Source organism: Anomaloglossus baeobatrachus, chromosome 8, assembly GCF_048569485.1.
Source record: "Anomaloglossus baeobatrachus isolate aAnoBae1 chromosome 8, aAnoBae1.hap1, whole genome shotgun sequence".
NCBI classification, from domain to species: Eukaryota; Metazoa; Chordata; class Amphibia; order Anura; family Aromobatidae; genus Anomaloglossus; species Anomaloglossus baeobatrachus.
The window spans coordinates 167,571,100-167,586,880 of NC_134360.1; positions in this window are offsets into that span (position 1 = coordinate 167,571,100).

The window sequence follows — 15,781 nt, forward strand, 5'->3', positions numbered from 1 at the left end:
GGCTTGTTAAAAGAATGCAGAGCTGGGTTCTGTTTGCGGACAAGGGGGTAACCTTGAAGAAGTAAGACTTCAAATTCAGAATTGAGATGTTTTAATTTAGATCTCATACAAACCAGAAAAAGGCTTTATATCAAACAAATAAATGCCTACACTTTTAGAGTTTGTGTATTGGTATGCCTCTACTGTGTATAAAACACAGAGCAAATGATATTTTAATGGTTTTTCAAAGCATTATATTTTGAGTTATGTATCTTAGATTCAGTTCACACTCGATCGTTATTTTTTTTTTTTTAAGTAGATCTGTATAACTACTATAACTATCGTATAAAAAAAGAAGGAACTAATATAAGTCAACTGGATTTGCGTGGATTTATTAAAAAATTACAACCGTAAAGCTGTCATTATAGCTTCATTATGAACAGAAGAAATTAAAATAGTGTACACATATGGTAATACACCCCCTATAGCTTTCAAGGGCTCTTTGTACTTTGTGGCTTTTAGCTTAGGTTTAAGACACAAGTTGATATTGTTCTATATAATGATCAATAATTTAAGTTTAAGCAAAGAGAAAGACATCACAAATAATTATGTAAAAATGACTACATAACTCCAGGTGTATTCCTTGTAGAGATTAGCAAATTGATTTATAACAAATCAAATTAATTAAAAGTTTCTCTAAAATTGTTGGTCCTGTAGAATCAAACATTTTCAGGATTCCAATAGGACCTAAGCATCAAAAAGACAAATGACTGGTGGATATCTTGCTGAATTCTTTTGAGAGCTAGGCAAGCTCATCACCTGTCCTGCCACTGCAACTCCCTACCTGGTTTGCTAACAATGGTCCGGTTGGGGAGTTCTGGAATCAGGATAGGTGAGGGGTAGTGATAAGTGAGCACTAAAATGCTCAAGTTGTTGTTACTTGAATCCAGCTGGTGGGACACTTGGACAGAGTAACAAGTACTGTATACTGGAAGTCAACCTGAAACTCAAGTAATTTTCCTGCAGACCCTTCCAGGAGATTGGGAGGGGGGGGGAGGCAGTAAAATAGCTGAAAAGGGTGAAAATATCTCTAAAATGGCATGGGAACAGCACAGGGAAGATGTCTGGACTCATCTCTGACTTCCAAGTCACTGCTGAAAACAATGTTGTCGGACTATTACTCTACTTTTATGGAGTGACAATAAGACTTACAAACCAAAGTAAAATGGATTTTACATGATTTTTTTTTAGTAAACAATGCTTTCTGTAAAATGACTTGTATGTAAGACAAATTAAAAAAGTAAAAACAAATCCACGCTTCATCCACCCTTTAAGCTATGTTCACACACAGCGTTTTGGCACTCATTCCTTTCAATGATAAAAAAAACACTGCAAAAATGCTGACAGAATTGACACGCTGCTTCTTTAAAAAAAAAGCAGTTTTCCAATTCAGTCAGGGGAAAAAAAACAATTGTGAATAGATTTAGGACATCCCTTAGCTTTTGCTGGTACTGTAAAAATCAGCTTTTAATATGGGCAGCATGGTAACTCAGCGGATATCCTTACAGCGCTGGGGCCCTGAGTTCAAAGCCCACCAAGGACAACATCGGCAAAGAGTTTGTTTGTTCTGCCCATGTTTGCGTGCGTTTCCGCCTGGTACTACAGTTTTCTTCCAAACTCCAAAGTCAAACTGATAGGTAATTTAGATTTTGAGCCCCAATTAGAACAGTGTTGCTGATGTATGTAAAGCACTGTGGAATTAATGGCGCTATATAAGGGAGTTAATATTATTATTAGTTTGCATAAAACTCATGAAAAAATGCTTCAAAAATGCAACATTTGGCTTTAATAGCAAGGCCATCTGTTACAGTATTTATTTAAAGGATGCATTGCAATACACCCTGGAAGACACATAGAGGAAGCCCTCAAAATAATTTTTTTGACCATCATAAAAGTAGTGGGACTTGTAGACACTAATAAAGCCTGTGCACTAACTGTAAGGCCTAGCAAAAATGTAAAGGACGGATTGCAAATACACCCTGGAAGACATATAAAGGAGGGCCTCAGAATACATTTTTTGACAAATTTATAAAGAGTGGGACTCCTGCAGGGGCAAAACGTATGCACTTAGTGCCAGATCTAGCAAAAGTTTAACTGAAGTATTTCAATACACAATGGAAGACACAAAGACAAGTGCCTCAAAATACATTTTTGGAGAAATTAAAAAGAGTAGGACTTTTACAGTGGTAAAGCATATGTACTAAGTGTAAGTGTTTAATGTGCTTCGTATTTCGTATTTCCACTTGCTTTCCAAGTTATGGGGCAGGGACAGCTGCACGCTATTTTTAATTTCAACAGTTATAGTTTGAAATTTACTCATATGCACAATTTTTCTCAAATTTCTTTTCTAGATTTATCAATATGTGGTGTTAAAGGGGAATTCATAAGAACCTGCACACATGTGATATCTAGATCTGGTAATACCCTTCTTCACGCTCAGATCAATTACCCTAAGGACACTACATGTGCAATACCGGTTTGCGAATTTACCTGCATCAAACGGAACTGTAGTGTCCCCTCAAATGTGAATATGGAAATTGATAAACATATGCACAATTTTATTAATAGAGGTTATCCTAACTGGATGCTCTCTAGAGCAACAGGCATTGTAGCCACAAAAAAATCGCAGTAATATGTTTAAAACATCTACCAGGGATAATAAAAAAAATCTTAAACCAATTTGCAATATAAAATGCAATTTAATCAAATAAAGTCTCTAATACACGAGGAATTACCCATCTTCTATGAGGATGAAGTTCTGTCCAAAATCTTGAATCAGGGATGCATATTTGTAGCTAGAAGAGCGCAGACAATTGGAAATTTGGTTTCCCCGAGGTTTTACTCACCTGCGGTACCGTCTCATACATGGCTATATGAAAAGGGTTTCTTTAAATGTAGTGCAAACAATTACAGGACTTGTACTTATGCACAAGTCACCAAATCATTTGCTAACTGGGATAATACAAAATAGCATTCATTACACATTAATTGTAGTAATAAACATGTTGTGTACATGATGGAATGCATGAAATGCAAGCTTAAAGGGAACCTGTTACCAGATTTTTCCCTATGCAACTAAAGCTACCACCTTCTGCAGCTCCTCGGCTGCATTCTATGAAGGTGTGCCTTCTATCTGGCCCCCCTTTTCAGACCGCAAAAACATCTTTATAAATGTTACCTTTTCGTATGTAAATTTTTTAGTAGGGCCTAAAGGGCAGGCTTTATTTTTCCTTCGTTCCCCCCTCCTGCCGCTGTATGCTGTCCCCTGTGTTGATTTCAATTGATGACTGTCCCGTCATCCTCCACGCTGTGCTGAAGTCTCGCGCATGCGCCATTATCGTAGGCCACTATCGCAGGCCTTTGCACAAACTATCCCTCGCGCGCGCCCGGGATGTATTTGCTCAGGCACGAGATTATGGGCGGTGCTGTGCATGACCTCACCAGCGTCATGCTAGTACCCACCCATAATCTCAAGCCTGAGCAAATATATCCCGGGCGTGCGCGAGGGATAGATTGTGCAAAGGCCCGCGATAGCGGCCTACGATAACAGCACAGCGTGGAGGATGACGGGACCATCGTCATCAAGTCAAATCAACACAGGGGACGGCATACAGCGGCAGAAGGGGGGTTCGAAGGAGAAAGAGAGCCCGCCCTTTAGGCCCTACTAAAAAATTTACATACGAAAAGGTAATCTTTATAAAGTTGTTTTTGTGGTCTGAAAAGGGGGCCAGATACAAGGCGCACCTTCATAGAATGCAGCTGAGGAGCTGCATAAGGTGGTAGTTTTAGTTGCATAGGAAAAAATCTGGTGACAGGTTCCCTTTAAATATGGTGAATGCACAACACGTTTGTTAAATAAGCGCATATCAGAACACATTACAGACATTGTGTCTTTGAATAATGGTTGTAATTTATCACAGTTAGCTAAACATTTTATTTCGAATCACAACCACTCAACCTCCTATTTAAACGTTTTTTTTAATTGAAAGGGTTAATTTGCCCAGACTAGGGGGAGATCACAGGAGACTTCTCCTCACAAGAGAAGGGTACTGGATCTTCCACCTCAATACTTGTTTCCCTAAAGGATTAAATTCCAGGAGGGAAATTCTATTTCATTATTAAGGGGTTATGCCATAATGAAATAATGAAAATGGATAGCGGTAATTTAACCATGTGCCATTTTTTTCCACTGAAACTTTACTGAGGAACTAATTTCTGTTTTCTTGTTTTTTCTTTCAGGAAATGTAACAATTTATCTATACATTTCCTATGATTACGATATATCGTACATATGTTTTTGTATCAGCATAAATTTGTGTATAAATCGCTGTACACATGTATATTCAGGTATATATTTCTATATTAATTTGGATTGTCCTTATTACAGGTTGTTTCTATGTTTTATAAATGTATTTGTCATTTTTGTAATTTTGTTGTGCAACCTTGTCTTATATATCTGTATTAAATTATGGATATGTAAATTATTCATTGTTATATTTTCATCTTATAGTTGACCATTTGCAATCTATGACTGCGCAATCTTTGTGCGGGGATATAGGATAAGTCTTCATGGAACTTCAGACATCGGCGGCATTACTAAATGTTTTTCCACCTATCTTCAATCACTAATTTCACATTCCATCCACGAAAAGAAAACAGCTCTGAGAAAGGACAGAAGTGTCTGAAACTCGTTGCCCTTTATTTTATGGTCTTTTTTACCCCCTTGGATCATGTATTTTTCACCTTTGCAACCTTTGCCCATTGGATTTTATAGCATCTTTCTATAATAAAGCCAATAAGCTGGATTTCTCTTTTTTGCTTGCTCCTTATCCACACCGGACAGGGTGGTTCCGTGCTCCATAGAGGTGAAGCCCAAGCACAGGTGAGCTGGCCTAATACATACTGTTTCTTGGATAGGGAGACTGTACTCTGTGGAAGACAATTTGATTCGGGGAAACAAACTGGAAGAATTAACTTCCATCCAATCCACCACCTGTTCGCACTGTTGTGGCTTCAACAGTGGTGTCCTGTGACCCTTGCATAGTAGGACAGGAAGATAAGTATAGATAATGAGTGTGTTTTTTGTGCTCCTGCAGCAGAATTTGTCCTGACCCACTGCCCCCGCCTCTGACTTCACCACCATCAGTGGGCCTTGCATATTTTCAATTAGGCTTAGAATTTTATTAATAGGGACTATAATAAAATAGATGTTGGGATGAAAAGTTCTTTTGGTTTTTTGCTACAGGAAGGAATTTAAGGCAAAAATCCCAAAATAGATGCCTCTAATACATGCAGCTAAGAGCAGTATTTTTAGAAAATTCAATTTATTAGACTTAGCCCTTAAAAGGACTTTTGGTTTTACTTTACAGCAGTAAGAATTCTAAAGCGGGCTTTACACGCAACAACATTGCTAATGAGATGTCGTTGGGGTCACGGAATTTGTGACGCACATCCGGCCTCGTTAGCGACGTCGTTGCATGTGACATGTACGAGCGACCGCTAACGATCAAAAATTCTCATCTTATCGTTGATCGTTGTCCAGTCGTTGTAATCGTAATTATCGTTGCTGTTGCAGGACGCAGGTTGTTCGTCGTTCATGCGGCAGCACACATCGCTATGTGTGACACCGCAGGAACGAGGAACATCACCGTACCTGCGGCCGCTGGCAATGAGGAAGGAAGGAGGTGGTCGGGATGTTTGTCCCACTCATCTCCAACCCTCCGCTTCTATTGGACGCCCGCTTAGTGACGCTGAACGAACCCCCCCCTTAGATAGGAGGTGGTTCGCCGGCCACAGCGACGTTGCTAGGCAGGTAAGTCCGTGGGATGGGTCCGAGCGATGTTGTGCGCCATGGGAAGCGATTTGCCAGTGATGCACAACCGACGGAGGCGGGTGCTTTCACCAGCGACATCGCTAGCGATGTTGCTGTGTGTAAAGCCCGCTTAAGACAATACTACCTGCAATAATCCTTACACAGTATCTCTTTTCCAGCAGCTAATCCTATGCAATGCCATGGCAGAACCAGGTAGTCACACAGTAGGCCCCCACATAACACCTTCCCTCACCCAGGTCACACACAGCCGACCTGAAACCCTAGCCACCCCCCTCAGCGCAAGACAGGCACACCAGTGGCCAGGACCAGGTGGTTAGGGAACGCCCATCTAGGGGTCTAGACATCCCGGGGTGGGAAAACGGAGAAGAGGTCTGAAGTTCAAGTTGAGAGGAGTGTGGGCTGGAGTTAGGTGTAGCTCCAGCGGAGGAAAGGTTCAAGTTGAACTGTGCCAGGGTCGGAGCCCTGGTACCTTGGCTAGGTGGCAGACGGTGGTCTCCGTCAGTAGGAGACGGGAAGACGGCTCGGCAGAACCGAGGTGGACCGGGACAGGGTTGGAGCCCGCCAGGACCTGCACTGGAGACCCGACCAGAAACCGTGCACAGAGGGGGTACTCGGACCCTGAATGAAGCCAGGACCGGAACCAACGGCCTAGCTAATCAACCGATTGAGGTCAGGATTATAGGTCCTGTCCCAACCAAAGTCCCAAAAGCAGACAACCACCTACAGAGAGGGATAGGGCAGCCGCCAGGGCCCATAGATCCCATGGGTCAGCGTCAGCAGGTACGGCTCCTCAGGCACACAGAAAGCCGGGAGTGGACTCCCGTGTTCCATACCGGGAAGTCCAAAACAGAACCACAACTAGTGCAGAGGAGAAGACGCCGACCATCAGCCTGGGTGGGGGACCAGAGTACAACTGGCCACGGCGGCCGGCCACCAGCACCTTGGTTTACCAAAGGACACATGTGATTCATTTACTCGTGAGTAACCCAACATTCCCTGGTCCATCCGGGCGCACAAGCCCCAGCCATCGCCATAACCTGTACAGAGACACTGGGCCCCGGGACTACAACTCCCCTACCCGTGGAGGGGATCCCACCTTGCTACCCTGCTTCATTAGCCTTGGGCTAGGACTGTAAGGTCATAATAACTCTAATATACTACCACTTCTCCAGCAGCAAGACCCGTACTAAATGGTGCGAAAAATGCTATTTTTGGAGAATACAGTTAGGTCCAGAAATATTTGGACAGTGACACAATTTTCGCGAGTTGGGCTCTGCATGCCACCACATTGGATTTGAAATGAAACCTCTACAACAGAATTCAAGTGCAGATTGTAACGTTTAATTTGAAGGTTTCAACAAAAATATCTGATAGAAATTGTAGGAATTGTACACATTTCTTTACAAACACTCCACATTTTAGGAGGTCAAAAGTAATTGGACAAATAAACCAAACCCAAAAAAAAAATTTTTATTTTCAATATTTTGTTGCGAATCCTTTGGAGGCAATCACTGCCTTAAGTCTGGAACACATGGACATCACCAAACGCTGGGTTTCCTCCTTCTTAATGCTTTGCCAGGCCTTTACAGCCGCAGCCTTCAGGTCTTGCTTGTTTGTGGGTCTTTCCGTCTTAAGTCTGGATTTGAGCAAGTGAAATGCATGCTCAATTGGGTTAAGATCTGGTGATTGACTTGGCCATTGCAGAATGTTCCACTTTTTTGCACTCATGAACTCCTGGGTAGCTTTGGCTGTATGCTTGAGGTCATTGTCCATCTATACTATGAAGCGCCGTCCGATCAACTTTGCGGCATTTGGCTGAATCTGGGCTGAAAGTATATCCCGGTACACTTCAGAATTCATCCGGCTACTCTTGTCTGCTGTTATGTCATCAATAAACACAAGTGACCCAGTGCCATTGAAAGCCATGCATGCCCATGCCATCACGTTGCCTCCACCATGTTTTACAGAGGATGTGGTGTGCCTTGGATCATGTGCCGTTCCCTTTCTTCTCCAAACTTTTTTCTTACCATCATTCTGGTACAGGTTGATCTTGGTCTCATCTGTCCATAGAATACTTTTCCAGAACTGAGCTGGCTTCATGAGGTGTTTTTCAGCAAATTTAACTCTGGCCTGTCTATTTTTGGAATTGATGAATGGTTTGCATCTAGATGTGAACCCTTTGTATTTACTTTCATGGAGTCTTCTCTTTACTGTTGACTTAGAGACAGATACACCTACTTCACTGAGAGTGTTCTGGACTTCAGTTGATGTTGTGAACGGGTTCTTCTTCACCAAAGAAAGTATGCGGCGATCATCCACCACTGTTGTCATCCGTGGACGCCCAGGCCTTTTTGAGTTCCCAAGCTCACCAGTCAATTTCTTTTTTCTCAGAATGTACCCGACTGTTGATTTTGCTACTCCAAGCATGTCTGCTATCTCTCTGATGGATTTTCTCTTTTTTTCAGCCTCAGGATGTTCTGCTTCACCTCAATTGAGAGTTCCTTAGACCGCATGTTGTCTGGTCACAGCAACAGCTTCCAAATGCAAAACCACACACCTGTAATCAACCCCAGACCTTTTAACTACTTCATTGATTACAGGTTAACGAGGGAGACGCCTTCAGAGTTAATTGCAGCCCTTAGAGTCCCTTGTCCAATTACTTTTGGTCCCTCGAAAAAGAGGAGGCTATGCATTACAGAGCTATGATTCCTAAACCCTTTCTCCGATTTGGATGTGAAAACTCTCATATTGTAGCTGGGAGTGTGCACTTTCAGCCCATATTATATATATAATTGTATTTCTGAACATGTTTTTGTAAACAGCTAAAATAACAAAACTTGTGTCACTGTCCAAATATTTCTGGACCTAACTGTAGAATATATTAGACTTAGCCTTGAAATTAACTTTAGGTTTTATGCTGCAGCAGAAACTATAAGGCTTTAATCCCTGCCTAGATACTTCTAATACACTATCCCTTCTACAGCAGCTAGCCCAAAACTAAATGCAGCTAAGAGACATATTATTTGAGAATAAAATAGATTAGATTTATCCTTGAAAAGGAGCAGGAACTTGAGCATGGCACTCAAGCACCAGTGATTCTCAATCAAGTATTGAGCGTGCCCCAGCACTCTGATACTCGATCAAGTATTGAGTAGTTGTGAGCAAGCTCGCCCATCAGTAGTAAAAGATAGCCCTATGAAAGGTGACTACATTTTTTAGAATATTTTTAACCCCTTTTATTTCCCCTCAATTTATTATGTTTTGAGGCCTGTGGAGAACTTTACAATAATAAATTCCTTTTCTAAATGTTACATAGTTACATAGTTACATAGTTACTAAGGTTGAAAAAAGACCTAGGTCCATCTAGTTCAACCTTCCTCCACCAGTTCTACATTTGGTCACTAAGTCATTTATAACCAACAATGTTGTGTGTACTGAGGAAATCATCCAGCACTTTTTTGAAAGCTGTTATAGTATCTGCCATTACTACCTCTTGTGGTAGGGTATTCCACAGTCTGACTGCTCTAACTGTAAAGAACCCTTTCCTATTTAGCTGTCGGAATCGCTTTTCTTCCACTCGCAGTGAGTGCCCCCTGGTCCTTAGTATTGTCTTCGGAAGAAATAAGTCATGTGCCAGTCCTTTATATTGACCACACATATATTTATACATATAAATGAGATCTCCTCTGAGACGTCTTTTTTCTAAGTTAAACATATCTAACTTTTTCAACCTGTCATCATATGGGAGGCCTTCCATTCCTTGTAGTAGTCTAGTTGCCTGCCTTTGAACTGACTCTAACTTTTGAATGTCCTTTTTAAAATGTGGAGTCCAAAACTGGATCCCATATTCCAGATGTGGCCTTACAAGTGATTTATAGAGGGGTAATAATACGTTGGGATCGCGGGATCTAATCTCTCTTTTTATACACCCTAGAATCTTGTTTGCTTTTGCAGCTGCTGCTTGACATTGAGTGCTGCTGCTCAGCTTATTTGTAATGAGAATACCCAAGTCCTTCTCCTGTTCTGTAGTCCCGAGTTTACTTCCATTTAATGTATACGCAGTTATAGGATTACTCCGTCCTAGGTGCATTACTTTACATTTATCAACATTAAATCTCATTTGCCAAGTATCTGCCCATTCTGACATCTTATCCAGATCTTTTTGTAATATTATACTATCAAGGTCAGTTTTTAATATCCTACATAGTTTGGTGTCATCAGCAAAGACTGACACTTTACTATCAATCCCATCCACAAGGTCATTAATAAAGAGATTAAAAAGAATTGGTCCTAGCACAGATCCCTGCGGCACCCCACTGCTGACTATGGCCCATTTAGAGAATGTTCCATTTATGACTACTCTTTGTTTCCTATATTTTAGCCAATTCCTTACCCAGTTGCATATAGTTTCCCCCAGTCCTTGCTTCTGGAGCTTTAGTATAAGCCTATTATGTGGTACAGTATCAAATGCCTTTGCAAAGTCCAAATAAATCACATCAGCTGCATTACCAATATCCAGGTTTGCACTTACCCCCTCATAGAACCCCAACAGATTGGTTAGACACGACTTATCTTTCATGAATCCATGCTGTCTGTCAGTTATTATATTATTTTCTGCAACATATTTTTGCATGTCATCCCTTAAAATGCCCTCAAAAACTTTGCATACTACTGATGTCAGGCTTACTGGACGGTAGTTGCCTGGATCTACCCTCTTACCTTTCTTAAATATCGGTACCACATCAGCAATCCTCCAATCCTGAGGCACCAACCCTGTTACAAGCGAGTGTAAAAAGATGAGATACAGAGGTCTGTCAATTACGGAGCTCAATTCCCTCAATATTCGTGGATGAATGCCATCTGGCCCTGGGGATTTGTCAATGTTTCATTTACTCAGACGTAGGCATACTTCTTCTTGTGTTAAATTAATTATATCGGGTGGTGAACTTTGATTTTTCACTTGTTGAATGATGCCTGGTACAGTCAGTTCCTTGGTGAACACAGATGAGAAATGCCTATTTAATATCTCAGTCTTTTGTTTGTCCTCTATAACTAACTTGTTATTATATTTTAAGGGGCCAATACTATCCTTTGTTTTCCTTTTGGCATTAATGTATTTATAAAAGATTTTGGGATTTATTTTAATGTCATTGGCGATTTTTGTTTCAGTAGCTAGTTTTGCTTGTTTGATTTCTTTTTTGCATTGCCTATTGATATCTTTATACTCCTGCAATGCTATTTCTGTATTCTCAGCCTTCAAGATTTTAAACGCCCTTTGTTTTTGTTTTATTATACTTTGTACAGTCTTATTTATCCATAGTGGTTTCTTTTTATTCCGGGACGTTTTATTACCAGAGGGTATAAGTTTTTTACAGGACTCTAGCAATATATCCTTAAACTTTCCCCATTTATGTTCAGTATCCCCAGTTACCATGACTTTGTCCCAATCTACACATTTAAGCTCTTCCCTTAATTTGTTGAAATCAGCTTTCCTAAGATTCCATGTTTTAGCATTTCCCCTTTGAAATGTTCTATTGAATATTACGTTGAAGCTTACCATATTATGATCGCTGGTGCCCAAGTGCTCCCGGACCTGTAGATCTGAAATTGTATCCGGTCTATTTGACAGGACCAAATCTAGCAAATTATCTCCCCTCGTTGGTTCATCTACCAACTGAGAGAGGTAATTGTCTTGAATGGTAGATAAGAATTTACAGCTTTTAGGACAACCAAAAGATTCTATGTCCCACTGTATGTCTGGATAGTTGAAATCCCCCATAATAAGAACCCGATTATTATTATTAGCTGCCTTTTCAATTTGTTCCAGCATTTCACCCTCTATTTGTTCAAGTATGTTAGGAGGCTTATAGCAAACTCCAATTAGCATTTTTCCATTATTCTCCTCCCCATGTACATTTACCCATACTGATTCTACATTGTTGCAGTTCCCCCCAATGTCATCATTCAACACAGGTTTTAGGTTAGATTTGATAAATATACACACCCCACCACCTTTTTTGTCTTTCCTGTCCCTCCTAAATGTACTATAACCCTGTATGTTTGTCACCCAGTCATGGCTTTCATCCAGCCAGGTTTCCGTAATGCCCACCCCATCATAATCCATGGTTGACATAAGAGTCTCCAATTCATTCATTTTGTTTGCAAGACTTCTTGCATTTGCCAGTAGACATTTAATCCTATTAACACCTTTATTACTCCTAGCCTCCCTACGTTCCTTGCATGTCCCATCCCCACCTAATCCTTCATTGACCCCTACCATCTCACTGTCTCTATCTGCTCTATCTATCCCCTTTTTTGCTCCACTACTCTCCCTCCCCCCAGATCCTAGTTTAAAAGCTCCTCCATCCGTCTGACCATTTTCTCCCCCAGCACAGCTGCACCTTCCCCATTGAGGTGCAGCCCGTCCCTACCGTAGAGCCTGTAGCCGACTGAGAAGTCAGCCCAGTTCTCCATGAACCCGAACCCTTCCTTCCTGCACCAATTTCTAAGCCACGTGTTTATCTCCCTAAGCTCCCGCTGTCTTTCTAGTGACGCTCGTGGCACCGGTAGTATTTCTGAAAACACCACCTTGGAGGTCCTGGACTTCAGCTTCTCTCCTAGTTCCCTGTAATCATTTTTAAGGACCTTCCACCTGCCTCTAACTTTGTCATTAGTACTAATGTGCACCATGACCGCTGGGTTTTCCCCAGCCCCACCCAGCAATCTGTCTATCCGATCCACAATATGCCGAACCCGAGCACCCGGCAGACAACACACTGTTCGGCATTCACGGTCTCGGCGACAGATGACCCTGTCTGTCCGCCTAATTATAGAGTCCCCTACCAGTAACATCTGTCTTGGCTTTGCTGCACTCCTATTTCCCTCCTTCCTACAGCAGTTGTTTTCCTGGTTGCTGGGAGCAACGTCCTGCTGTAGTGACCCTAGTCCTGGCCCTTCATTCCTGATATCAGCCAAACAGGCATATTTACTAGGTTGTGCCAGGTCAGGACTACGCTCCCTGACACTTTATCCCCTACCTCTTCTTCTAACTGTTACCCAACTACCTACCTCTGGGTCCTGATCTTCTCCACCTCCACCCTCCTCCATATCACTGGCCCCAGCCAGAGAAAGCTCAGTGAGCTCCAAACTCCTCTCCAGGTTTGCAATGCCCCTGAGTGTTGCAAGCTGCTTATTTAGATCAGTTACCTTGGCTTCCAAACACGCAACATGCTTGCATCGAGTGCAGACATATTCACCCTCAAACGGCTGCTCAAGGCATGCATACATCTGACAAGATACACACCTGGTAGCATTGTCCATGGAGCACCTATCAAATGGGGATAAACAGTAAAGTAGAAAAACAAAGAGAAAAAAAAATAAAAAAAAACCAATGGGAAACGTATAAGGATAAATTCAAACTATGTTCTTGTGTCAAACTATGTAATTGTGTTGAAAGTATGCCACACTTATCTTTAAACCCTGCACACTTTGCTGCAGAACCTCGCACGCTCAGCACCTCGCTTGATCTGGCTGGTTTATATAGTTCTACAGGACTTCCAGAAGCTGCCAGAAGCTTCTAGAAACAGGTGTGACTAATGCTACTGATTAAATCCCAAGACAAACTTTTTTTTTTGCTTTTTTAACAGTATCACAGACAAACAGACAAACAATTCCCTAATAAAATTAAACAATTACAGTTATCACCACTATGTAATTGTGTTGAAACTATGCCACACTTATCTTTAAACCCTGCACACTTTGCTGCAGAACCTCGCACGCTTATTTGGACTGAGTCAAATCAATCTGTTGGCCGATTTGAGGTAATCTGCTGTAAACAAATTTTGGAAGATACGGTTATCTCTAATTCTATCACTATATCAGAAAAAGTAGATGCTGGCTTTCACATTCAGTCAATGTTATTGGTTAACATAGCAGAAATATCAAACACCTTGATTTACATTCACTCTCTTAGTCCCTTATCCCTCTCAGACATTGCTTCTTTACACGATGAAGATGCTGCTGCCACTTTATACGACACCACCATCTCTGCAACTCCCGAATCAGCTGCCTCCTCACACACCAAAACCCGCATAATCAACAGGCAACCCTGGCACACAAGTCAAACTAAAGAACTGAGACGGGCTTCCAGAATTGCTGAGCACAGATGGAAGAGGTCTCATTCCACTGAGCACTTCATTGCATAAAAAGAGTCCCTCGCCACTTTCAAGTCCACACTCACTGCTGCAAAACAAACCTACTTCTCATCTCTCATATCCTCTCTCTCTCACAACCCTAAACAGCTATTCAACACTTTCAATTCTCTCCTCCGTCCTCCAGCACCACCTCCCTCTCCTTTTATCTCAGCTGAAGACTATACCTCTTTCTTCAAGTAGAAGATTGACAACATTAGAGCAAGCTTTGGCCCACAATCACCACAGACCCTTCTCACAACTACTCAGCCTTCTTCCTCCAAATCCAGCTTCTCCACCATGACAGAAGATCATCTTTCCACTCTACTCTCAAGATCACATCTCACAACCAGCCCACTTGATCCACTCCCATCCCACCTCATCCCCAATCTCACCACAGTCTTCATCCCAACCCTAACCCATCTCTTCAACCTATCACTAACAACTGGTGTATTCCCTTCATGCTTTAAAAATGCTTCGATCACACCCATCCTCAAAAAGGCCTCCCTTGACCCATCCTCTGTGTCTAACTACCGCCACATATCACTTCTCCCCTATGCCTCAAAACTACTGGAACAGCATGTCCATCTTGAATTGTCCTCCCTTCTCTCATCCTGCTCCCTCTTTGACCAACTACAATCTGGCTTCCGACCGCATCACTCTACTGAGACTGCCCTAACCAAAGTCACCAATGACCTACTAACTGCCAAAGCCAAGCGACACTACTCTGTCCTCCTCCTGGACCCGTCCTCTGCCTTCTACACAGTAGACCACTCCCTCCTATTACAGATTCTCTCCTCTCTGGGCATCACAGACTTGGCCCTATCTTCGATCTCCTCATACCCAACCGACCGAACCATCAGCGTCTCCCATTCTCACACCACTTCCTCATCTCGCCCTTTATCTGACCCTTAAGGTTCAGTCCTTGGACCCCTGCTGTTCTCCATCTACACCTTTGGCCTGGGACAGCTCATAGAGTCCCACGGCTTTCAGCATCATCTCTCTGCCGATGACACACAGATCTACCTCTCTGGATCTGACATTACCTCCCTACTAACTAAAATTCCACAATGTCTGCTACTATTTCATCCTTCTTCTGTGTGCGATTCCTAAAGCTTAACATGCACAATACAGAATTCATTATCTTTCCTCCTCCTCACTTAACTCCTCCAACAAGCCTATCCATCAACGTTGATGGCTGCTCATTCTCCCCAGTCTCACAAGCTCGTTGCCTTGGAGTAACCCTCGACTCTTTTCTATCCTTCAAGCCGCACATCCAAGCCCTCTTCACCTTATGCAGACTACAGCTCAAAAATATATCCCGGATCCGTGCTTTCCTTAACCAAGGATCAGCATAAACATTAGTGCATGCACCCATCATTTTCCGCCTCGACTACTGTCAGCTCCTGCTCTGTGGCCTCCCTTCCAACACTCTTTCACCCCTCCAATCTATCTAAACTCTGCAGCCCGCTTAATCCACCTCTCCCCTCGATATTCCCCAGGCTCACCACTCTGCCAATCCCTTCACTGGCTTCCCATCGCCCAAAGACTCCAGTTCAAAACATTAACCATGACATAAAAAGCCACCCACCACCTTTCTCCTCCTTACATCCTTGCATCTGCGACCTAGTCTACCGATACTTACCTGCATGCAACCTTCGATCCTCACAAGATCTCATTCTCTACTCCTCTAATATCTCCTCTTCCCACAATCGCATAC